This window comes from Heptranchias perlo, unplaced genomic scaffold (assembly GCF_035084215.1).
Source record: "Heptranchias perlo isolate sHepPer1 unplaced genomic scaffold, sHepPer1.hap1 HAP1_SCAFFOLD_44, whole genome shotgun sequence".
In the NCBI taxonomy this organism is placed as follows: Eukaryota; Metazoa; Chordata; class Chondrichthyes; order Hexanchiformes; family Hexanchidae; genus Heptranchias; species Heptranchias perlo.
In genome coordinates this window covers 4,242,378-4,268,812 of record NW_027139453.1, presented here as the reverse complement: position 1 = coordinate 4,268,812, position 26,435 = coordinate 4,242,378, and the positions used below count along the sequence as shown (strand labels likewise).

Here is a 26,435-nt window from a genome sequence, read left to right as displayed (position 1 = left end):
GAAGGTGTGTAGGTGGGGATTGAGGGATATGGGTAGAATGTTTGCAGGTGCGGTTGACGGATATGGTGAGAGGGTGGTTGAGTGGTAATTAATGGATATAGTGAGAAGGTGGTTGGGTGTGTTTGAATGATCTGCTGAGATGGTGCGTTTGTGGGATACGGAAGGAAGGTGGTTAGGTGGGGATTGAGGACTATGCTGAGAAGTTGGATTGGTGGGATTTAGGGATATGGGGTTAAGGTGCATGGATGTTCATTGAGGGATCTCGGAATGTGGTTAGTTGGGATTGACTGACATGGTGAGAAGTCGTGTAGATGGGATTGAGGGATATGTTGGGATGGTGTGTTGGTGGGGATTGAGTGATGTTGTGAGAATGTGGGCAGTTGGGGTTGAGTGTTACGGGGAGAGTTGTGTAGCTGTGATTTGAGTGTTATTGGGAGTTGGTTAGGTTGTACTGAGGGATATGGTGAGAATTTGGGTATCTGGGGTTTGAGGGATAGGGTGAGAAGGTGTGTAGGTGGGATTGAGGAATAAGGAGAGAATGTGGGTAGGTTGGGATTTCGGGATATGGGAGTAAGATAGGTCGGTGGGCAATGAGGGATATGGGGGGAAGATTGGTCGTTGTGAATTGTGAGATTTTGTATGACGGTGGGTAGGTGTGGTTGAGTGATATGTGGAGAAGGTGTGTAGGTGGGGATTGAGGAATATGGGGAGAAAGTGGTAGTTGTGGTGGACGGATATGGTGAGGAGATGGTTAAGTGTGATTGTGGGAAATATGAATAAAGGGGGTAGGTTATGATTGAGAGATATTGTGAGAAACTGGTCAGGTGGTTTACAGTGATCTTGGGAGAAGGATGTCGGAAAGAATGCGGGATATGGAGAGAAGTTGGGTAGCCGTGTGTCAGGTATATGTGGAGAAGGTGATTAGGTGGAGTTTGAGGGAAATGTGGAGAATGTGAGTTGGTGGGTATTGATGGATATTGTGTGAATGTGTGTTGGTGGGGTTGAGTGATGTGGGCAGAAATTCGGTAGGTGGGGTTGATGGATATGGTGAGAAGGTGATAAGTTTTGTTGAGGGATATTGTGAGAAGGTTTGGGTGGTTGTGTTGAGTGAAATGGGGAGAAGATCGGTCGGTCGGAGTCTCTCTCTCTTTCCCTGTCCCTCTCCCTAGACCCCTCACTCTCTCTCTGTGTCTCACCCTCCTCGCTCTCTGCTCGTACTCTCCCTCTGCTCGCTATCTCACCCCTTCCTCTCTCCCTCTCTCTCTCTCGGCCTCTCTCTCTCTGTATGTCGCACTCTCCTCGCTCTGTACTCGCTCTCACCCTCTACACCATGTCTCTCCCCATTCCTCTCTCTCTCTCTCTGTCTCTCTCACTCACTCTCTCTGTCTCTGACTCATCCCAATCTCTCACTATTTCTCTTCCGTTTCTCTGTCTCCACTTTTTCTTTCTCTTTCTGTCTGTTTCTCCATCTGTCTGTCTCTTTCTTTCTCCCTCGCCCCTACTATCTCTCTGTCTGTATTATTCAGATTCTCACAGTCTGTCTGCCTGTCTCTCTGTCACTCCGCCACCTCCTCCTTGTCTCTCTCGGTGTCTCTCTGCCTCTACACTGTGTCATCCTCTTTCGTTCTTCACTCTCTCCCCACTCTCTGCCTCCACTCTCCTCTCCATCTCTCTCCCTCTCCACCTCTTGTCCTCACCTCTCTCAGTCACTAACTCTCTCCCTTTCTATATATCTCACCTTCAATTTCAAGCTTCCCTTTTACTCGTTCTCTTTCTCTCTGCCACGACACGCTGTGCCACTACACTCTGTGCACGACAGTCTGTGCCACTACACTCTCTGCCACTACACCCTCAACTCCCATTCCCATCCCTCTGACTCTTTCCCTCAGGTTCTCTCTTTCCCAGTCACTTAGCCTCCACTTTCTTTCATTCCCCGTCTCTCTACAAGCACCGTCCTCTCTCTGTCTCTACTGTCTCTCTCTCTCTCTCTGTCTCCCTCCATCTACACTCATTGATCCATCTCCGTCTCTCCCTCTCTTTCTTCCTCCCTCCGCCCTCTCTCTCTGACCGTTTCTCCCTCTGTTTGTATCTTTCATTCTTTCTCCCCCACCATCTCTCTGTCTCTATAATTCTGTCTCTCTCTCTATGTCTCTCTCTCTCTCTGCTGATTCTCTGCCTTTCAATCACTATCTCTCTGTCTCCCTCTCCATCGCTCTCCCCCCGCCATTCGTCTCTCTCTCTCTCTCTCTCCTTCTCCCTCTGCGTCTCTCCCTCTCTTTCCCTCAGCTCTCTCTCCCTCTATCCTCGTCGCTACCTCTCTGTTTGTCTCTCTTTCGAGCTCTCCTATTTCTCTCTATCTCTTGCTCTCTCCTCTCTGTTTCTATCTCTCTTTGTAACCTGTCTGTATCTCTCGTTCACTCTCCCGAACTATATGTCGATGTCTTCATTTTTCTCTCTCCCTCCCTCTCCCCATTTATCAACCGTTTTGCTTTTGTCTCTCTTTCTCTTGCCCCTTTCTCTGTATCTCTTTGCTCTGTCACTGCTGGTCAGCAGCGCCGACTGTTGAAGATTGGGGTGGTTGATGACATTGACCAGGTATGTCGGAACAGGAGTCGGTCATTTGATCCCTCGAGCCTGTTACGCCATTCATTGGCATCATGGCGGATGTCTGACTGAACGTCATTCGCCCGCCTTAAACACAATATTAACAGAGTTAACAAAAATCTAACAACCTCAGATTTAAAATTAACAATTGAGCGAACATCAACTTCCGTTTGCAGAAGAGAGTTCCAAACATCTCCCACCCTTTGCGTGTAGAAGTGTTTCATAACTTCACTCCTGAAAGTTCTGGCTCTAATTTTCAGGCTGACACCACTATTGCTGGACTCCCCAACCAGCGGACATAGTTTCTCTCTATCGACCCGATCAGTTCCCCTTAATGTCTTGAAAACTTCGAACAAATCACCCCTTAATCTTCTAAATTCCAGAGAATGCAAACCTAGTTTGTGTAATCTCACTTCATTGTCTAACCCTTGAAGTCCAGGTATCATTATAGTAAATACAATGTCCAAACTGAGTTTTAACAGCTCGGTAAGTTTTAATGACTGCGAAACAAGTGAAGATTAACTTTTAAAAACGAGGACTCTCATGTTACTCTTTATTTTATTAGTTTTTGGTTATTGAAGAACAATTAAAACTCCAAAATAATTTTTTAAACTTTTCCCTTCTGTCTCTTTAATTAAATTCGATTATTTCTTTGGTTTTTGATTTTATTTAAATTTACAATGCCACACAGAATGCTAACTTTAAAGGAATGAAGTCTGCTTGATTGTTTCAGCAATGCAGCCTGATTCTGTGGGCGGGACTACTCGTCCTTACCGATTTTTGTGGTCGTGTCTTCTCCTCACACACCTTTCCAGCTGCGCAGCAAATCAGGCTGCTCAGAGGCTGGGTTGATCGTACACAATTTTTGTGAAGTTCGAATTCCAGCAATTGATCGCCACAGAGCCTACAGTCAGTAGTTTTGTTAATTTAATTCGCAGTAGCTGCAGTGAGCGTTGCCTCGCCGCTCGTAGCGATTTCTATCCAATGTCTCCTGCAGCTCTGCCAATTTCCAATCCAGGTCAATCATTTCCCCTCACTTCCACCAGCTTCAACTTTAGCGAACAGTCTCTTCTGAGGGACTTTATCGAATGCCATTGAAACAAACTCCATTGGCATTCCCCTGTGCACAACTGCAGTGACCTCTTCAAAACAAAATCCATGCTGGCTCTTTCGATCAGCTGAAAATGTTCAAGGTGTTCAGTCACTATCCTTAATTAGAGACTCGAGTAATTTCTCGAAACAGATGTTTGGCGAACTGGTCCATATTTCCCTGGTTTTCTTCTGTCACCTTTCTTAAATAGTGGAGTGACATGTGCAGTTTTCCAATTTAGATAAATGTTCATGCACCTTTAGGCTATTAACTAATCTGCCCCATTACTCATTGATAATTCCAGTATGGCCTGCCCCCTTGTTGGCCCTAGGATATATTGTTGCAGAAATCTTTCCTGAACTTACTCCAGAAATTCGTTACCTTTCTGACATGAGCTCGTCTGTTTATCCCTATCTGCATGAAAGTAAAAATCTATCCCCTTTACAAACACACTGCTTGTCTCATCTCCGCATTTATACATCCTGCCGCTTCACAGCTGCTACAGGAGGGTGCATACACAACTCCCACTTTGGTCTTAATTCCTTTTCTATTTCCTAATTCATCCAATAAAGTTTCCACTGCCTGCTTACCTCTCCTTATATCCTCTCTTATCACTGAAGTAAATCCATACTTAATCACTCAGGATACTCCTCCCCCTCCACCAGTTCTCCTATCCTTCCGACAGTTCCCATTCCTGACTGTTGTGCAGCCATGCCTCAGTAATGGCTACCATTTCGTACCCTGCAGGTTGAATTTGTGCCCGCATTTCATTCAATTTGTTGCTTATACTCCATGCGTTTCTATAATGAACGCTTATTTGGGCCAAACACCCTACCCATATTGTATTATTGTATTTCTCACAATTTCCTTGTTTCTCCCTCCCGATTTAATTACTTTACATCTTTCAATTTTTCCTTTACCTGCAGTGCCTAAAGCATAATTTCTGACGATAGTCTCTTCCCTTTTGTTCTAGAATTGTTATTTATATTACTTTCCAACTGAGCCCTACCCCCCATTTACTCGTTTAAAGCCCGATTTAACCTGAGCGCTGGGATCCTGGCCCCCGCCCGGGTCAGGTGGTGCCGCTCCCAACGGAACAATTCCATCCTGTCCTCGGACAGGTGAATGTGTCCCACGAAATGGAACCACTCCTTCATCCATGTGTTCTCCTCCCAAATCTGCTTATCCCTCCGACTGTTTGCACGTGGCTCAGGTAATAATCCAGAGATTATAACCCTTGAGTGCATTTTTTTAAAAAAAATGCTCCTGATATTCTCAGTGTCTGAACTGTGATCTCCTCTCTCATGGCTGGACTGTGATCCACTCTCTCAGTGTCTGGACTTTGATCTCTCTCAGTGTCTGGACTGTAATACCCTCGCAGTATTTGGACTGTGATCGCCTCTCTCAGTGTCTGGACTGTGATCGCCTCTCTCAGTGTCTGGACTGTGATCACCTCTCACTGTCTGGACTCTGATCTCCTCTCTCAGTGTCTGGAATGTGATGCCCTCTCACTGTCTGGACTGTGATCTCCTCTCTCCCTGTCTGGTCTGATCTGCTTTCTCAGTGTCCGGGCTGTGGTCTCCTCTCTCAGTGTCTAGACTCTGATCACCACTCTCAGTGTCTGGACTGTGATCACCACTCTCAGTGTCTGGACTGTGATATCCTCTGTCAGTGTCTGGACTGTGATCTCCTCTCTCAGTGTCTGGGCTGTGATCTCCTCTCTCAGTGTCTGGACTGTGATCTCCTCTCTCAGTGTCTGGACTGTGATCTCCACTCTCAGTGTCTGGACTGTGATCACCACTCTCAGTGTCTGGACTGTGATCTCCTCTCTCAGTGTCTGGACTGTGAACTCCTCTCTCAGTGTCTGGACTGTGATCTCCTCTCTCAATGTCTGGACTGTGATCTCCTCTCTCAGTGTCTGGACTGTGATCACCACTCTCAGTGTCTGGACTGTGATCTCCTCTCTCAATGTCTGGACTGTGATCTCCTCTCTCAATATCTGGACTGATCTCCTCACTCAGAGTCTGGACTGTGTTTTGATCTCTCATTGAATGGACAACGATCTACTCTCTCTGTGTCTGCACGATGGTGGGCCCTGGGAATGATGCCCCCCCCTCCCCCACCATGATACAATTGCCACACAGCACTGACCTGTGAAGGAACTGCTCGAGTAACAGAATACCAGTGAGAGACAGAACCTTCCGGTGTGAACAGAAAGATTCTTGTAATAACAAGGCTCACCAACAGAGACACTGTCACGGAATTAATGCTTTCTAATATGAGGCATGGGAAATACCAACCAACTTATTTTAAAGTGTTCCCAGGACAGGTATAAAATGGGTCAGATCTAGAGTAAAGCACCATCTACAATGTCACATCAATCACTCCGAGGGGAGGTGAAGTTGCGGTTCGTAACAGATTAAAGCTCCCTCTGCACTCTTCCATCAAACCGTCCCAGGGCAGGTCCAACAACGGTAAGAAACAGAGTAAAGCTCCCTTTACACTGTCCCATCAAACACTCCAGGGGCAGTTAGAACACAGGTTAGATACAGAGTAAAAGTCCCTCTGCACTCTCCCATGCTCTGTGTGTGGGTCTCATTCCCACACCGGGTGATATCTTCGAACGGACAACGGGATGGAGCCTGGGACTTTCGCAGAGATCAATGCGTTCCCCCATTCTCGGTCATTCTCCCTTTCTTCTCTGTCTGCTCCACTCTCTCAGTCCGATTGATGTTAAGATACAAATTGCTTTTTTTGTCGAAATTCTTCCTGGACCAAATCCATTGAAGCAGCAACAAGTGGCTATTGTTCAGCTGCCAACAGCTCACAGGCATTTCCAAAACATCTTCTTCTGTCTCTGTTTACTTATCCCTCCTCTCTTTCTCCATATACTGTTCCTCAAACTCCATCTCTTTCTCTGTCTGTCTCTGCCTGTCTCTCTCGTGTTCTCTCTCTCTCCCTCTACTCTCTCTTTCTCCCTTTGCTCTCTCTCTTTCTCTTACCCCCTGCATACACTGTAGAGCACTGAAACAAGCCATTCGTCCCAACGAGTCCATGCCGTTGCTTATGCTGCAGATGGTCCTCCTTTCATCCTTCTTCATCGAACCCAATCAACATATCCTTCTATTCCATTTTCCCCCGTGTGTTTATCTCGCTTAATCTTAGCAGCATCTTTGCTCGTCGCCTCAACTCACTTGTGGTAGCGAGTTGCTCACTCTCACCACTCCCTGGGTAAAGGAGTTTCTCCTGAAATAATATTGGATTTATCAGTGACCAGCTTCGATTTGTAACCCCTTGGTCTGCACTCACTCGCGGATGACATCATTTTCTCTCCGTCGACCCTATCGAACCTGTCATTAAACTTAAAGATTTCTATCAGGTCACTCCTCAGTCTTTTCTTTTCAAGCTTGTTCTCCGTTTCGTGATAGTTATATCCTCCCCGTTCTATGATATTGTTTCAGTAAACTGTCCGAAATGCACTATAACGCAGACAATGGGAAAATTGAAATCTTCGTTCATAACTGCTTTGCCTTCGCGACAGGCTCCTCTGATCTCCGTATTTCTATGGGGGCTCAATTCTTCCTGTTTGAAGTATTTGTTTCATTAATTGAAAGCTTTTCATGCCCCAGTTCCCCTCAGGGGGTTGTGATCTCCAGTGTGATCGAGCCGTCGACGGTTTCAGGCTCTCAACAGTAACTTGAGTCTGTGATCCTGGACTGACAGCACGCCCCTCATAAACAGTCACATAATGATGCGGGACTGACAGCACATCCCTTTAAAGCAGACGCAGAATGATCCGGGAGTGACAGCACACCCCTTTTAAACAGACACAGGATGATCCTGGACTGACAGCTCACCCCTTTTAAAATGACACAGAATGATACGGGACTGACAGCACCAACATGAAAATGCTGCTCCGATGCTCTGTTCTGAGTGAATTTCCTTCCAAACTTTGCATTTATAATTCGCTCGCAGTCTAAAATTAAGAGAGGAAACTGCGCTCTTCATAAAAAGAACGTTCATGGTCCTTACAGGGATCAAACCTGCGCCCATTGTGGCTTTAATATCACGCTCTCACCACCTGAGCTAATCGTCAATCTCTCTGTTTGTCTTCCCTGTTTTTTTTCTCTCTCTGATTTATTTTTTCTCTCTCTGGCCCTGTCTCGGTCTCTCTCCTTATCCCCCTTATCTTTCTCTGTCTTCCCATCTGTCTCTGTTTCTCTTCTTTTGCTCACCTTCTCTCTCTCGTACCCTGTCTCATCCCCTCTCACTCTCTCTCTCTTTCTCACCTGATTCTCCGGATGTTTCTCTCTCTCTCCAGCTCTCTCTCTGACTATACTCGTTCTGTCTCTCTATACACTCTCCCTCTTTTTTCAGCTCTATATTCTTTCTTCAGCTCTCCTCTCTGTGATAACAAAATAATTGGCCAAAGATCTCGGGTAAATTTGAAAACATTTTTTCACTGAGGTTTATCATGATTTGGAATGCATTTCCTGAAAGAGCGGTGGAACCACATTCCACAGGCTCTTTTTGAAGGCAAGTGGGCATATCATTGAAAAGGACTTGTTTGCAGGGTTATGGGGCAAAATCTGGGGTGTAGGACTAAATTGGGGAGTTCTTTCAAAGAACGAGCACAGGCATGACGGCCCAATATATGCTAAGTTTCCAGAAAAACTTAGACTGTACAGCTGAGAAACAGGCCATTCGGCACAATAGATACATGCCGGGGTTTATGTTCCACACGAGCCTCCCACCACCCTTCTTCATCTCACCCCATCAACATATCCTATTCCTTTCTCATCTCATTGAAACATATAGTATTCTCAGGGGACTTGACAGGATAGATGGTGACACCACTGACTGGCGAATCTAGAACATTGGGGAATATTCATTCCCCATTCCCCAGATAAGGGGTCGGCCATTTATGACTGAGATGAGCGCACTCGGTTTAACATCTCATCCAAATGACGAAACTTCAAAGAGTACAGCCCTCCCTCAGTACTGACCTTTCAACACTGCAGCGCTCTCTCAGTACTGACCTTCCGACAGTGCAACACTCCCTCATTACTGACCTTCCGACAGTGCAGCACTCCCTCAGTACTGACCCTCCGACAGTGCAGCACTCCCACTTTACTGACCCTCCGAAAGTGCAACACTCCCTCATTACTGATTCTCCGACCGTGCGGCGCTTCATCAGTATTGCTCCTCTGACAGTGCAGCATTCCCTCAGTACTGACCCTCTGAGCGTGCGGCGCTCCCACAGTACTGGCATAGGAAATTGTCGACCTGGATTAAGATGCTTAAGTCTCTGGTGTGTGTGGGGCCCGAGCGCAGGGCCTTCTTACTATGAGGCCAGATGCTGCCTACTGAGCCTCGGCTCATGAAGACGATGTCAGGTTATTGCTTGACGAGTCGGTTGGACAGATCTCCCAACTTTGGCACCAGTTCCCAGTCGTGAGTGAGAAGGACTTTGCAGGCCCGTCTGGGCTCGGTGCACCTGTCTGATACCGAGGCCATATTTCAGAGGGCAGTTACGTCAACCAGGTTAGCGTGGGAGCTGATTCAGAGTTTGAGGGAAAGTTTGAGTATCAGGAACAACATAGCTCTTTTTACCCCTTCAGAAACTGGAATACTCCTGGGAGTGATTCTGAGTCTCCAAACTCACCTTAATTAGGGGAGTACGTTCTGAACTCTTGAGAAGGTGTGTCGGTGGGACTGAGGGATAAGGGGAGAAGGTTGGTAGGTGAGAGGGAGGAATATGGGCACACGATGGATAGGTGAGATTAAGGAAATTGGGTAGAAAGTGGGTAGGTTGGAATTAGTGATATGGGGATAAGGTTGCTAGTTGGGGATTGAGGGATATGGTTGGAAGGTGGGATTGAGGGTTATTTAGAGACGGTGGGTAGGTCGGGTTTAGCGATTGGGAGAGAAGGTTTGCAGTTGGCGATTAAGGGATATGAGGAGAAGGCAGGTAGGTGGTGTTTAGTGATATGAGGAGAAGGTGGGCAGTTGTGGATTGAGGGATATCGTGAGAAGGTGAATTTTAAGTAGCGTCATAAAGGAGGAGAGTGAATCGAGGCAGGAAATTCCAGAGCTTAGGGACCAGGCAGCTGAAGACACGGCTGCCAATGGTGCAGTGCAGGAAATCGGGGATGCGCGGTGGACCAGAATGGGAGGAGCGCAGAGACCTCAGTGGGGGACGATGGGGTTGTAGTCTTGTTGGAGGTTACAGAGATAGGGGGGAGCGATGGCCGTGGAAGGTTTTGAACACAACGATGAGAATTTTCAAATCGAGGCGTTGCCGGACGGTGAGCCAATGCGAACACAGGGGGTGATGATTGAACCAAACTTTGTGCGAATTAGGATACGGGCAGCTGAGTTTTGGATGAGCTAAAGTTAATGAAGGGTGGATGATGGAGGTTGGCAGAAGAGCATTGGAATAGTCCAGTCTCGAAGTAACGAAGGCACGGATAAGGGTTTCAGCAATAGATGAGAAGAGGCAGGAGCGGAGACGGGCGAATTACAGAGATGGAAGTCAGCGGACTTGGTGATGGAGAGAATATGTGGTCGGAATCTCAGCTCAGGGTCAAATTGGACGTCAAGGATTGTGAATGGACTCTTTCAGCATCGGGGAGAGTGATGGAATCGGTGGGTTCGGCCTGTTTCGGGAGGACATGACGTGGACTGGCAGTGATAAACCCCATGGTACAATAACCAGACACAGCACTGACCTGTGGGGCATCTGCCGGTGGAACACGGATCCATGCGGGAGGCAGAAGATTCTGAGGTGATCAGAGAGAGTTTTACAATAACAGGGCGGAGCAAAATAAAACACTGTCACGGTGTTTAATGCTTAGGAATGTGAGGCATGAGGAATATCAACCATCTCAGTCTAAACTGTTCAAACGTTGGAAACAGCACGGGTTAGATACAGAGTACAGCCCCTCTACACTGTCCCATCAAACACTCCCCTGGCAGGTACAGCACAGGTTAGATACAGAGTAAAACCCCCACTACAATGTCCCATCAAACACTCCCAGGCCAGGTCCAGCACGAGTTAGATACAGAGTAAAACTCCCTCTACACTGTCCCATCAAACACTCCCAGGGCAGGTACAGCACGGGTTAGATACAGAGTGAAAACCCCTCCAGAGTGTCCCGTCAACTACTTCCAGGATAGGTGCAGCACCGGTTCGATACAGATTAACTCCCCCCAGACACTGTCCCATCAAAAACTCACAAGACAGGTACAGAACGGATTAGATAAGGGGTGAAAACCCCTCCAGAGTGTCCCGTCAAATACTCCCAGGGCAGGTCGAGCACAAGTTAGACAGAGAGTTACGCTCCATCTACACTATCCCTTCAAACACTCTCAGGGCATGAATAACAGAGTTTGGATACAGAGTAAAGCTCCCTTTACACTCTCCCATACTCTGTGTGTGTGTGTGAGCCGCACACTGGGTGAGATCTACCAACAGAGACTGGGATGAAGCCTGGGCCTTCCCCACATATCATTGTCTTCCCCCATTTTCGGTGATTCCAACGCCCTGTGATGATGTGATCCTGATTGTTTCTCTCTCTCTCTCGATCTCTCTCTCTCTACTCTCTCTCTCCCTGACCAGTCTCTGTCACTCGCTCTGTCCCTGTCTCTCACACTCTCCGTCCGTCTCTGCCCTGTTTCACTCTCTGTCTGTTTCTCACCCTCTCTCTGTCCCTCTGTCGGTCTCTCTCACTCTCCTGTGGTCGTTCTCTGCCTTCCCCATTGTCTCTTTTATCTTCTTGTGTTCTCCTGATCTTCGTCTTGTCTCTGTCTCATCCTCTCTTCCCCTCTATCCCTCTACCCACTCTGTCTTCTTCTATTCTCTCTTTTTCTCTCTTTCTCACCCCACTCTCCTCTCTCTATCTCTGTCTCTCGTACACTCTCTGTCTGTACTGTCTCTGTCTCCTTCTACTCTCTCTCTCTCGATCTCTCTTCCACACCTTACTCTCCTGTATCTCCCACTCTCTCTGTCTGTACCCTCTCTGTCTCCTTCTACTCTGTCTTTCTCACGCAATCTACTCTCTCTCTCTCTCTCTCTCTCTCTCCCGCGCCTCTGTGAGATAAAATTAATTTGCAATATATCTCGATGGGAAATGAAGAAACATTTTTTTCAGCGTGATTTGATATGATATGGAATGCAATACCTAAAAGAGCGGTGGAACCACATTCCATAGGCACTTTCAAAAGGCAATTGAACATGTCATTGAAGAGGAATAATTTGCAGGGTGATGGGGAAATCGCTGGGTTGTAGGACGAAATTGGGCAGTTCTTTCAAAAAGCTGGCATAGGCATGACGGGCCGAATGTAGGCTAAGATTCCAGAATTACGTGGACTGCACAGCTCAGAAACAGGCCACACAGCCCAATAGGTCCATGCCGGTGCTGAAGCTCTCAACGACCCCACGCCTCTCCTTCTCCATCTAACCCCATCAACATGTCCATCTGTTCCTCTGCCATCTCATTGAAAAATCGAAAATAGAACATAAGATTCTGAGGGGACTTGACAGGATAGATCCGGAGAGATTGTTTCCCTTGACTGTCGAGTCGAGAACAAGGGGAAATAGTCTTCAGATAAGGGGTCGGCCATGAAAGACTGAGATGAGGAGGAATTTATTCACTCAGAGGGATGTGAATCATTGGAATTCTCGACCCAGAGGACAGAGGATTCTGAGTCATTGAATATATTCAAGGCTGGAACTGATAGAATTTTGGGCTCTAGGGGATTCAAGGGATTTGGCGATCGGGCGGGAAATTGGAGTTGAGGTAGAAGATCAAGCATGATCTGATTGAATGGTGGAGCAGGATCGAGGGGCTGGATGGCGTACACCTGCTCCCACTTTATATGTTCTTATGTTCTTTCTCTCTCATCTGTTTATCCAGATTCCCCTTAAATGCATCTTTGCGATCCTTCTCAACTGCACTTCGTGGGAACGAGTTTTCCATTCTCACCAGTCACTGGGTTAAGAAGTTTTTACTGAATTCATTATTCGATTCAATTCGATTATAGGTGACTATCTTATAATAATGACCCGTGGTTCTGGTCTCCCCTTCAAGTGGAAACATCTTCTCCAGGTCTAAACTATCAAAGAGATCATTAATCTTAAAAAACTCTATCACGTAAGTCCTCAGTCTTCTCTTTTCCAGAGAAAAGAGCCCCAGCTTTTTCTCTCTTTCCTGAAATGTGTAACCTCTCAGTTCTATGATATTGTTTCAGAAAAATGTCAGGGATGCATTCTTGAAATGTATTGCCTTTGTGTCTCAGTCTATGTGAAAATTGAAATCTCCAATCATAACTGCTTTGCCTCAGCTACATGCTCCTCCGATCTCCCTATTTCTGTGTCGGGTCAATACTTCCTGTTTGAAGAACTTTTTCATTAAGTGAAAGCTTTTCATGCCCCAGTTCGTTTCAGTTGGTTGTGATCTCCATTGTGATCGAGCCGTCTCTGGGTTCAGCTCTGAACAGCAAATTGATTCTCTGATCCGGGACTGACAGCACACCCATTTCAAACCGGCACAGAATGATCCGGGACTGATAGCACAACCCTTTAAAAACGACACAGAATGATCCGGGACAGACAGTACACCCCTTTTAAACAGACACTTAATGATCTGGGACTGATAGCACAACCCTTTAAAAACGACACAGAATGATCCGGGACTGACAGTGCACGCCTTTCAAACAGACACAGAATGATCAGGGACTGACAGCACACCCCTTTTGAACAGACACGTAATTAGTGAACATTTCAGATTCGGGGAAGTTTAGAACGGATTAACTGTGGACATTTGACTTTGTATTTGACAAATTTGACACAGCTTTTGTTGAGACGTGACTATATCGGTCAATGAATTTTAACACATGCGGCATATATGGGTTTTCAGAAGTTATTTGATAACGTGGCTCACAGGAGGCTTCAGCCGTTTGGTGTGAGAGGCATTGTCGCCGCCTGGATGGAAGGTCGATAATGTGTTTAGTTTTATCCATTGTTGTTCACAGACCGAACACCGCGATCACTGAGTTCTTGACAAAGTCTGACGGTTACCAACTGATCAAGTCAGTCAACGAAATTCTACCGGGACAGACTGGAACAGGAAGTTGAAGAATGGGTGGACGGAGTCAGCTTGTTGTCAACATACGAGAGGCATTTCAGTGGACAAGAACATCGGGTAAGTGGGAGGGGAACAGGATGAGTTTGGATTATTTAAACATCACAAAACTAACAGGATATCAGATCTTAGGATCATAGAAGTTAACAGAAGAGAAGCAGACCAAACTGGAAAGAAATGGTTCAAACTGCAATTATTGTGAATCTGAAACAATGAAAGGAAGAGGTGAAAATACCCAGCGGATCGGTCAGTGTCTGGACAAAGGACAGGGTAACGGTTCAGGTCTAACTCTAGTGTGGACTGAAAAAAAGTGAAACAGTTTTAGTGGAACTGGGAAAAGGACAGAACGGAGGCGACAAACAGGAGTTAGTGGGAATTTCATGATTTGACTGACCTGGAATCTACTTCAGGATATTAAGAAATTGAGAGATGACAAAAATATCTGCGGAGTAAATGAGAGACATTTCAAGAACAAAAATTTTAAAATGTTCAAAATGTGTAAGACCCGAACAGGGAAAGTAATCAAACAAACTGTGGAGAGCGCGAAACCGAGGCCGTGCAGGGTTTTGTTCTCCCCCATGAATCACTGGGGGTGAATTCAACCTTCAGCGGACTCACAATCCGGGCAGTGGAACTTGCGGTGGAGCGTCACTCCCCGGGAGAGCACTTTGGGAAATTGCAGGCAATCAGCCCATAATATTCTGTCAATTATTTTCAATTGAATCGAAGTGAAAATGTGGCAGGGTGTGTAATGGACGGCCGATCTGACACCACCTGCTGAAGGTGGAAATCTGGACAACCGAGTCATCGAATCATAGATAATCGGAGCAGGAGAAGGCCTGCTCCACCATTCTTGTGAAGTTCTGACAACCCGCTTTTATGTTCCTTGCAAGTTCACACTCATACTCTATTTTTCCCTCTTAATCAATCTCTTGGCTCGTTTTTGCTCAACTCTGAACAGCTCCCAATCCTCAGGCTTGCTACATTTTCTGGCAAATTTATATGACTCCTCTTTGGGTCTCATCCTATCCATAATTTATTTTGTTTGCCGTGTTTGGACCTCGTTTCCTTTTGTCTTTTTTGTGCCAGATTGGAATGTATAACTGTTGCAATTCATGCATTCGTTCTTTAAATGTCAGCCATTGCCTATCCACCGTCATACATTTTAATGAAGGTTCCCAATCTATCATAGCCAACTCACTCCTCATAACTTCTAAGATTCCTTTGTTTAGATTTAGTACCCTAGTTTCGGATTGCACGACTTCACTTTGTATCTGAATGAATAATTTTATCATGTTGCGGTCACTCTTCCCGAAAGCACCCAGCACAACAAGGTTATTAATTAACCACTTCTCAATGCACAACACCCAATCTTGGATAGCCTGTTCCCAAATTAGCTCCTCAACATACTGGTCTAAAATATCATCTCGTACACACTCTATAATTTAATGCTCCAAAGTAATGTTGCTAATTTGGTTTGGCCAGTATATATGTGAATTAAAGTCACCCATGATGAAGTGGGAATTGAAGGATATGGCGGAAATACGTCAATAGGGGGTTGAGGGATAAGAGAGGTAGTTGTGGATTGAGGGATTTTTGTGAATGCGTGTCGGTGGGATTCAGTGATATGGGGAGTAGGTGTGTCGGTGCGGATTGAGGGATATGGGTAGAATGTTTGTATTTGCGGTTGACGAATATGGTGAGAGGATGGTTAAGTGGTAATTAATGGATATTGTGAGAAGGTGGTTGGGTGTGTTTGAATGATCTGCTGAGATGGTGCGTTTGTGGGATACGGAAGGAAGGTGGTTAGGTGGGGATTGAGGACTATGCTGAGAAGTTGGGTTGGTGGGATTGAGGGATATGGGGTTAAGGTGCATGGATGTTGATTGAGGGATCTCGGAATGTGGTTAGTTGGGATTGACTGACATGTTGAGAAGTTGGGTAGATGGGATTGAGGGATATGTTGGGATGGTGTGTTGGTGGGGATTGAGTGATGTTGTGAGAATGTGGGCAGGTGGGGTTGAGTGTTACGGGGAGTGTTGTGTAGCTGTGATTTGAGTGTTATTGGGAGTTGGTTAGGTTGTACTGAGGGATATGGTGAGAATTTGGGTATCTGGGGTTTGAGGGATAGGGTGAGAAGGTGTGTAGGTGGGATTGAGGAATAAGGAGAGAATGTGGGTAGGTTGGGATTGAGGGATATGGGAGTAAGATAGGTCGGTGGGCAATGAGGGTTATGGGGGGAAGATTGGTAGTTGGGAATTGTGGGATTTTGTATGACGGTGGGTCGGTGTGGTTGAGTGATATGTGGAGAATGTGTGTAGGTGGGGATTGAGAAATATGGGGAGAAATTGGTCGGTGTGGTGGACGGATATGGTGAGGAGATGGTTAAGTGTGATTGTGGGAAATATGAATAAAGGGGGTAGGTTATGATTGAGAGATATTGTGAGAAACAGGTTAGGTGGGTTAGAGTGATCTTGGGAGAAGGATGGTCGGAAGGAATGCGGGATATGGAGAGAAGTTGGGTCGCCGTGTGTCAGGTATTTGTGGAGAAGGTGATTAGGTGGAGTTTGAGGGAAATGTGGAGAATGTGGGTTGGTGGGTATTGATGGATATTGTGTGAATGTGTGTTGGTGGGGTTGAGTGATGTGGGCAGAAATTCGGTAGGTGGTGTTGATGGATATGGTGAGAAGGTGATAAGTTTTGTTGAGGGATATTGTGAGAAGGTTTGGGTGGTTGTGTTGAGTGAAATGGGGAGAAGATCGGTCGGTGGGAGTCTCTCTCTCTTTCCCTGTCCCTGTCCCAAGACACCTCACTCTCTCTCTGCGTCTCACCCTCCTCGCTCTTTGCTCGTATTCTCCCTCTGCTCGCTTTCTAACTCCTTCCTCTCTCCCTCTCTCTCTCTCGGCCTCTCTCACTCTGTATGTCGCATTCTCCCCGCTCCGTAATCGCTCTCACCCTCTCACCCACTCCATGTCTCTCCCCATTCCTCTCTCTCTCTCTCTCACCCTCTCACCCACTCCATGTCTCTCCCCATTCCTCTCTCTCTCTCTCACCCTCTCACCCACTCCATGTCTCTCCCCATTCCTCTCTCTCTCTCTCTCTCACCCTCTCACCCACTCCATGTCTCTCCCCATTCCTCTCTCTCTCTCTCTCACCCTCTCACCCACTCCATGTCTCTCCCCATTCCTCTCTCTCTCTCTCTCACCCTCTCACCCACTCCATGTCTCTCCCCATTCCTCTCTCTCTCTCTCTCTCACCCTCTCACCCACTCCATGTCTCTCCCCATTCCTCTCTCTCTCTCTCTCACCCTCTCACCCACTCCATGTCTCTCCCCATTCATCTCTCTCTCTCTCTCTCACCCTCTCACCCACTCCATGTCTCTCCACATTTCTATCTCTCTCTCTCTCTCACCCTCTCACCCACTCCATGTCTCTCCCCATTCCTCTCTCTCTCTCTCACCCTCTCACCCACTCCATGTCTCTCCCCATTCCTCTCTCTCTCTCTCACCCTCTCACCCACTCCATGTCTCTCCCCATTCCTCTCTCTCTCTCTCACCCTCTCACCCACTCCATGTCTCTCCCCATTCATCTCTCTCTCTCTCTCACCCTCTCACCCACTCCATGTCTCTCCCCATTCCTCTCTCTCTCTCTCTCTCACCCTCTCACCCACTCCATGTCTCTCCCCATTCCTCTCTCTCTCTCTCTCTCTCACCCTCTCACCCACTCCATGTCTCTCCCCATTCATCTCTCTCTCTCTCTCTCACCCTCTCACCCACTCCATGTCTCTCCACATTTCTATCTCTCTCTCTCTCTCACCCTCTCACCCACTCCATGTCTCTCCCCATTCCTCTCTCTCTCTCTCACCCTCTCACCCACTCCATGTCTCTCCCCATTCCTCTCTCTCTCTCTCACCCTCTCACCCACTCCATGTCTCTCCCCATTCCTCTCTCTCTCTCTCACCCTCTCACCCACTCCATGTCTCTCCCCATTCCTCTCTCTCTCTCTCACCCTCTCACCCACTCCATGTCTCTCCCCATTCATCTCTCTCTCTCTCTCACCCTCTCACCCACTCCATGTCTCTCCCCATTCCTCTCTCTCTCTCTCTCACCCTCTCACCCACTCCATGTCTCTCCCCATTCCTCTCTCTCTCTCTCTCACCCTCTCACCCACTCCATGTCTCTCCACATTCATCTCTCTCTCTCTCTCACCCTCTCACCCACTCCATGTCTCTCCCCATTCCTCTCTCTCTCTCTCTCTCTCTCACCCTCTCACCCACTCCATGTCTCTCCCCATTCCTCTCTCTCTCTCTCTCACCCTCTCACCCACTCCATGTCTCTCCCCATTCCTCTCTCTCTCTCTCACCCTCTCACCCACTCCATGTCTCTCCACATTTCTCTCTCTCTCTCTATGTCTGTCTCTCTCTCTCTCACTCTCTCAGTCTCTGACTCTTCCCCATCTCTCACTATTTCTCTTCCGTTTCTCTGTCTCCACTTTTTCTTTCTCTTTCTGTCTGTTTCTGTCTGTTTCTCCATCTGTCTGTCTCTTTCTTTCTCCCTCGCCCCCACTATCTCTCTGTCCGTATTATTCAGATTCTCACAGTCTGTCTGCCTGTCTCTCTGTCACTCCGCCGCCTCCTCATTGTCTCTCTCGGTGTCTCTATGCCTCTGCACTGTGTCATCCTCTTTCGTTCTTCACTCTCTCCCCTCACTCTCTGCCTCTACTCTCCATCTCTCTCCCTCTCCACCTCTCGTCTCCACCTCTCTCAGTCACTAACTCTCTCCCTTTCTATATATCTCACCTTCAATTTCAAGCTTCCCATTTACTCGTTCTCTTTGTCTCTGCCAAGACACTCTGTGCCACTACACTCTGTGCACTACAGTCTGTGCCACCACACTCTCTGCCACTGCGCCCTCTATCCCGTCCCCATCCCTCTGACTATTTCCCTCAGGTTCTCTCTTTCCCAGTCACTCACCCTTCACTTTCTTTCTCTCTCTCTTTCTTTCCCCGTCTCTCTACAAGCACCGTCCTCTCTCTGTCGCTACTCTCTCTCTCTCTCTCTCTGTCTCCCTCCATCGACACTCACTGATCCATCTCCGTCTCTCCCTCTCTTTCTTCCTCCCTCCGCCCACTCTCTCTGTCTGTTTCTCCCTCTGTTTGTATCTTTCATTCTTTCTCCCCCACCATCTCTCTGTCTCTATAATTCTGTCTCTCTCTCTATGTCTCTCTCTCTCTCTGCTGATTCTCTGCCTTTCTATCACTATCTCTCTGTCTCCCTCTCCATCGCTCTCCCCCCGCCATTCGTCTCTCTCTCTCTCTCCGTCTCCCTCTGCGTCTCTCTCTCTCTTTCCCTCAGCTCTCTCTCCCTCTGTCCTCGTCTCTCCCTCTATCCTCGTCGCTACCTCTCTGTCTGTCTCTCTTTCGGGCTCTCCTATTTCTCTCTATCTCTTGCTCTCTCCTCTCTGTTTCTATCTCTCTTTGTAACCTGTCTGTATCTCTCGTTCACTCTCCCGAACTATCTGTCGATATCTTCATTTTTCTCTCTCCCTCCCTCTCCCCATTTATCAACCGTTTTGCTTATGTCTCTCTTTCTCTTGCCCCATTCTCTGTCTCTCTTTGCTCTGTCACTGCTGGTCAGCAGCGCCGACTGTTGACGATTGGGGTGGTTGATGACATTGACCAGGAACGTCGGAACAGGATTCGGTCATTTGATCCCTCGAGCCTGTTACGCCATTCAATGGCATGATGGCGAATGTCTGACTGAACTTCATTCACCCGCCTGAAACCCAATATTAACAGAGTTAACAAAAATCTAACAACCTCAGATTTAAAATTAACAATTGAGCGAACATCAACTTCCGTTTGCAGAAGAGAGTTCCAAACATCTCCCACCCTTTGCGTGTAGAAGTGTTTCATAACTTCACTCCTGAAAGTTCTGGCTCTAATTTTCAGGCTGACACCACTATTGCTGGACTCCCCAACCAGCGGACATAGTTTCTCTCTGTCGACCCTATCAGTTCCCCTTAATGTCTTGAAAACTTCGAACAAATCACCCCTTAATCTTCTAAATTCCAGAGAATGCAAACCTAGTTTGTGTAATCTCACTTCATTGTCTCACCCTTGAAGTCCAGGTATCATTATACTAAATACAATGTCCAAACTGAGTTTTAACAGCTCGGTAAGTTTTAATGACTGCGAAACAAGTGAAGATTAACTTTTAAAAACGAGGACTCTCATGTTACTCTTTATTTTATTAGTTTTTGGTTATTGAAGAACAATTAAAACTCCAAAATAATTTTTTAAACTTTTCCCTTCTGTCTCTTTAATTTAATTCGATTATTTCTTTGGTTTTTGATTTTATTTAAATTTACAATGCCACACAGAATGCTAACTTCAAAGGAATGAGGTCTGCTTGATTGTTTCAGCAATGCAGCCTGATTCTGTGGGCGGGACTACTCGTCCTTACCGATTTTTGTGGTCGTGTCTTCTCCTCACACACCTTTCCAGCTGCGCAGCAAATCACGCTGCTCAGAGGCTGGGTTGATCGTGCACAATTTTTGTGAAGTTCGAATTCCAGCAATTGATCGCCACACAGCCTGCAGTCAGTAGTTTTGTTAATTTAATTCGCAGCAGCTGCAGTGAGCGTTGCCTCGCCGCTCGTAGCGATTTCTGTCCCAATGTCTCCTGCAGCTCTGCCAATTTCCAATCCAGGTCAATCATTTCCCCTCACTTCCACCAGCTTCAACTTTAGCGAACAGTCTCTTCTGAGGGACTTTATCGAATGCCATTGAAACAAACTCCAGAGGCATTCCCCTGTCCACTACTGCAGTGACCTCTTCTAAACAAAATCCATGCTGGCTCTTTCGATCAGCTGAAAATGTTCAAGGTGTTCAGTCACTATCCTTAATTAGAGACTCGCGTAATTTCTCGAAACAGATGTTTGGAGAACTGGTCCATAATTCCCTGGTTTTCTTCTGTCACCTTTCTTAAATAGTGGAGTGACATGTGCAGTTTTCCAATTTAGATAAACGTTCATGCACCTTTAGGCTATTAACTAATCTGCCCCATTACTCATTGATAATTCTCTGTGTGTGGGTGTGAGCCGAACACTGGGTGAGATCTACCAACAGAGACTGGGATGAAGCCTGGGCCTTCCCCACAGATCATTGTCTTCCCCCATTTTCGGTGATTCCAACGCCCTGTGATGCTGTGATTCTGATTGTTTCTCTCTCTCTCTCGATCTCTCTCTCTCTACTCTCTCTCTCCCTTACCAGTCTCTGTCACTCGCTCTGTCCCTGTCTCTCACACTCTCCGTCCGTCTCTCCCCTGTTTCACTCTCTGTCTGTTTCTCACCCTCTCTCTGTCCCTCTGTCGGTCTCTCTCACTCTCCTCTGGTCGTTCTCTTCCTTCCCCATTGTCTCTTTTATCTTCTTGTGTTCTCCTGATCTTCCTCTTGTCTCTGTCTCATCCTCTCTTCCCCTCTATCCCTCTACCCACTCTGTCTTCTTCTATTCTCTCTTTTTCTCTCTTTCTCACCCCACTCTCCTCTCTCTATCTCTGTCTCTCGTACACTCTCTGTCTGTACTGTCTCTGTCTCCTTCTACTCTCTCTCTCTCGATCTCTCTTCCACACCTTACTCTCCTGTATCTCCCACTCTCTCTGTCTGTACCCTCTCTGTCTCCTTCTACTCTGTCTTTCTGACGCACTCTAGTCTCTCTCTCTCTCTCTCTCTCCCGCGCCTCTGTGAGATAAAATTAATTTGCAATATATCTCGATGGGAAATGAAGAAACATTTTTTCAGCGTGATTTGATATGATATGGAATGCAATACCTAAAAGAGCGGTGGAACCACATTCCATAGGCACTTTCAAAAGGCAATTGAACATGTCATTGAAGAGGAATAATTTGCAGGGTGATGGGGAAATCGCTGGGGTGTAGGACGAAATTGGGCAGTTCTTTCAAAAAGCTAGCACAGGCATGACGGGCCGAATGTAGGCTAAGATTCCAGAATTACGTGGACTGCACAGCTCAGAAACAGGCCATACAGCCCAATAGGTCCATGCCGGTGCTGAAGCTCTCAACGACCCCACGCCGATCCTTCTCCATCTAACCCCATCAACATGTCCATCTGTTCCTCTGCCATCTCATTGAAACATATAAAATAGAACATAAGATTCTGAGGGGGCTTGACAGGATAGATCCGGAGAGATTGTTTCCCTTGGCTGTCGAGTCGAGAACAAGGGGAAATAGTCTTCAGATAAGGGGTCGGCCATGCAAGACTGAGATGAGGAGGAATTTATTCACTCAGAGGGATGAGAATCATTGGAATTCTCCACCCAGAGGTCTGTGGATACTGAGTCGTTGAGTATATTCAAGGCTGGAATTGATAGAATTTTGGGCTCTAGGGGATTCAAGGGATTTGGGGATCGGGCGGGAAATTGGAGTTGAGGTAGAAGATGAAGCATGATCTGATTGAATGGTGGAGCAGGATCGAGGGGCTGGATGGCGTACACCTGCTCCCACTTTTTATGTTCTTATGTTCTTTCTCTCTCATCTGTTTATCCAGATTCCCCTTAAACGCATCTTTGCGATCCTTCTCAACTGCACTTCGTGGAAGCGAGTTTTACATTCTCACCAGTCACTGGGTTAAGAAGTTTTACTGAATTCATTATTCGATTCAATTCGATTTATTAGTGACTAACTTATAATAATGGCCCTTGGTTCTGGTCTCCCCTTCAAGTGAAACATCTTCTCCAGGTCTAACCTATCAAACAGATCATTGATCTTAAAATCTCTATCACGTAACTCCTCAGTCTTCTCTTTTCCAGAGAAAAGAACCCCAGCTTTTTCTTTCTTTCCTGACATGTGTAACCTCTCAGTTCTATGATATTGTTTCAGAAAACTGTCCTGGATGCATTCCAGAAATGTATTGCCTTTGTGTCTCAGTCCATGTGAAAATTGAAATCTCCCATCATAACTGCTTTGCCTTAGCTACATGCTCCTCTGATCTCCGTATTTCTGTGTCGGGTCAATACTTCCTGTTTGAAGAAAATTTTCATTAATTGAAAGCTTTTGATGCCCCAGTTCGTTTCAGTTGGTTGTGATCTCCAGTGTGATCGAGCCGTCTCTGGGTTCAGCTCTGAACAGCAACTTGATTCTCTGATCCGGGACTGACAGCACACCCATTTCAAACCGGCACAGAATGATCCGGGACTGACAGCACAACCCTTTAAAAACGACACAGAATGATCCGGGACCGACAGTACACGCCTTTCAAACAGACACAGAATGATCCGGGACTGACAGTACACCCCTTTTAAACAGACACTTAATGATCCGGGACTGATAGCACAAACCTTGAAAAACGACACAGAATGATCCGGGAATGACAGTGCACGCCTTTCAAACAGACACAGAATGATCAGCGACTGACAGTACACCCCTTTTAAAAAGACACGTAATTAGTGAGCATTTCAGATTCGGTGAAGGTTAGAACGGATTAACTGTAGACATTTGACATTGTATTTGACAAATTTGACTCAGCTTTTGTTGAGACGTGACTATATCGGTCAATGGATTTTGACACATGCGGCATATATGGGTTTTCAGAAGTTATTGATAACGTGGCTCACAGGAGGCGTCAGCCGTTTGGTGTCAGAGGAATTGCAGCCGCCTGGATGGAAGGTCGATAATGTGTTTATTTTTCTCCATTGTTGTTCACAGACCGAACACCGCGATCACTGAGTTCTTGATCAAGTCTGACGGTTACCAACTTGTCCAGTTCACGAAATTCTACCGGGACAGATTGGAACAGGAAGTTGAAGAAGGGGTGGACGGAGTCAGCTTGTTGTCAACATACGAGAGGCATTTCAGTGGACAAGAACATCAGGTAAGTGGGAGGGGAACAGGATGAGTTTGGATTATTTAAACATCACAAAACTAACAGGATATCAGATCTTAGGATCATAGAAGGTAACAGAAGAGAAGCAGACCAAACTGGAAAGAAATGGTTCAAACTGCAATTATTGAGAATCAGAAACAATGAAAGGAAGAGGTGAAAATACCCAGCGGATCGGTCAGTATCTGGACAAAGGACAGGGTAACGGTTCAGGTATAACTCTAGTGTGGACTGAAAAAAAGTGAAACAGTTTTAGTGGAACTTGGAAAAGGACAGAACGGAGGCGACAAACGGGAGTTAGATGGAATTTCATGAGTTGACTGACCTGGAATCTACTTCAGGATATTAAGAAATTGAGAGATGACAAAAATATCAGCGGAGTAAATGAGAGACATTTCAAGAACAAAAAATTTAAAATGGTCAAAATGTGTAAGACCCGAACAGGGAAACTAATCAAACAAACTGTGGAGAGCGCGAAACCGAGGCCGTGCAGGGTTTTGTTCTCCCTCATTAAACACCGGGGGTGAATTCGACCTTCAGCGGACTCGCAATCCGGCAGTGGAACTTGCGGTGGAGCGTCACTCCCCGGGAGAGCACTTTAGGAAATTGCAGGCAATCAGCCCATAATATTCTGTCAATTATTTTCAATGGAATCGAAGTGAAAATGTGGCAGGGTGTGTAATGGACGGTCGATCTGACACCACCTGCTGAAGGTGGAAATCGAGGCAACCGAGTCACCGAATCATAGAAAATAGGAGCAGGAGTAGGCCATTCGGCCCTTCGAGCCTGCTCCACCATTCAATATGATCATGGCTGATCCTCTATCTCAATATCATGTTCCCTCTTGTGAAGTTCTTACAACCCGCTTTTATGTTCCTTGCAAGTTCACACTCATACTCTATTTTTCCCTCTTAATCAATCTCTTGGCTCGTTTTTGCTCAATTCTAAACAGCTCCCAATCCACAGGCTTGCTACATTTTCTGCCAAATTTTTATGACTCCTCTTTGGGTCTCATCCTATCCATAATTTCTTTTGTTTGCCGTGTTTGGACCTCGTTTCCTTTTGTCTTTTTGTGCCAGATTGGAATGTATAACTTTTGCAATTCATGCATTCGTTCTTTAAATGTCAGCCATTGCCAATTCACCGTCATACCTTTTAATGAAGGTTCCCAATCGATCATAGCCAACTCACTCCTCATACCTTCCTAGTTTCCTTTGTTTAGATTTAGTACCCTAGTTTCGGATTGCACGACTTCACTTTCTAACTTAATGAATAATTTTATCATGTTACGGTCACTCTTCCCGTAAGCATCCCGCACTACAAGGTAATTAATTAACCGCTTCTCAATGCACAATACCCAATCTTGGATAGCCTGTTCCCAAATTAGCTCGTCAACATACTGGTCTAAAATATCATCTCGTACACACTCCATAATTTAATGCTCCAAAGTAATATTGCTAATTTGGTTTGGCCAGTATATATGTAAATTAAAGTCACCCATGATGAAGTGGGAATTGAAGGATATGGCGGAAATACGTCAATAGGGGGTTGAGGGATAAGAGAGGTAGTTGTGGATTGAGGGATTTTTGTGAATGCGGGTCGGTGGGATTCAGTGATATGGGGAGAAGGTGTGTAGGTGGGGATTGAGGGATATGGGTAGAATGTTTGTAGGTGCGGTTGACGGATATGGTGAGAGGGTGGTTAAGTGGTAATTAATGGATATAGTGAGAAGGTGGTTGGGTGTGTTTGAATGATCTGCTGAGATGGTGCGTTTGTGGAATACGGAAGGAAGGTGGTTAGGTGGGGATTGAGGAATATGCTGAGAAGTTGGATTGGTGGGATTTAGGGATATGGGGTTAAGGTGCATGGATGTTGATTGAGGGATCTCGGAATGTGGTTAGTTGTGATTGACTGACATGGTGAGAAGTTGTGTAGATGGGATTGAGGGATATGTTGGGATGGTGTGTTGGTGGGGATTGAGTGATGTTGTGAGAATGTGGGCAGTTGGGGTTGAGTGTTACGGGGAGAGTTGATGTAGCTGTGATTTGAGTGTTATTGGGAGTTGGTTAGGTTGTACTGAGGGATATGGTGAGAATTTGGGTATCTGGGGTTTGAGGGATAGGGTGAGAAGGTGTGTAGGTGGGATTGAGGAATAAGGAGAGAATGTGGGTAGGTTGGGATTTCGGGATATGGGAGTAAGATAGGTCGGTGGGCAATGAGGGATATGGGGGGGGGAGATTGGTCGTTGGGAATTGTGGGAATTTGTATGACGGTGGGTCGGTGTGGTTGAGTGATATGTGGAGAAGGTGTGTAGGTGGGGATTGAGGAATATGGGGAGAAAGTGGTCGGTGTGGTGGACGGATATGGTGAGGAGATGGTTAAGTGTGATTGTGGGAAATATGAATAAAGGGGGTAGGTTATGATTGAGAGATATTGTGAGAAACTGGTTAGGTGGTTTACAGTGATCTTGGGAGAAGGATGTAGGAAAGAATGCGGGATATGGAGAGAAGTTGGGTAGCCGTGTGTCAGGTATATGTGGAGAAGGTGATTAGGTGGAGTTTGAGGGAAATGTGGAGAATGTGAGTTGGTGGGTATTGATGGATATTGTGTGAATGTGTATTGGTGGGGTTGAGTGATGTGGGCAGACATTCGGTAGGTGGGGTTGATGGATATGGTGAGAAGGTGATACGTTTTGTTGAGGG

The 26,435-nt window shown here is 46.4% G+C and overlaps 1 long non-coding RNA gene across 14 annotated transcripts in view; it reads left to right on the top strand.

Annotated features, from left to right (window-relative positions):
• Positions 1-26,435, top strand: part of LOC137312847 (uncharacterized) — a 161,256-nt gene that overhangs the window by 79,449 nt on the left and 55,372 nt on the right. For all 14 annotated transcript variants that reach the window (XR_010960837.1, XR_010960836.1, XR_010960835.1 and 11 more), the window contains 2 exons: positions 13,730-13,899; positions 23,559-23,724. This is a non-coding gene — a long non-coding RNA (uncharacterized lncRNA). The remainder of the gene's footprint in view (positions 1-13,729; positions 13,900-23,558; positions 23,725-26,435) is intronic.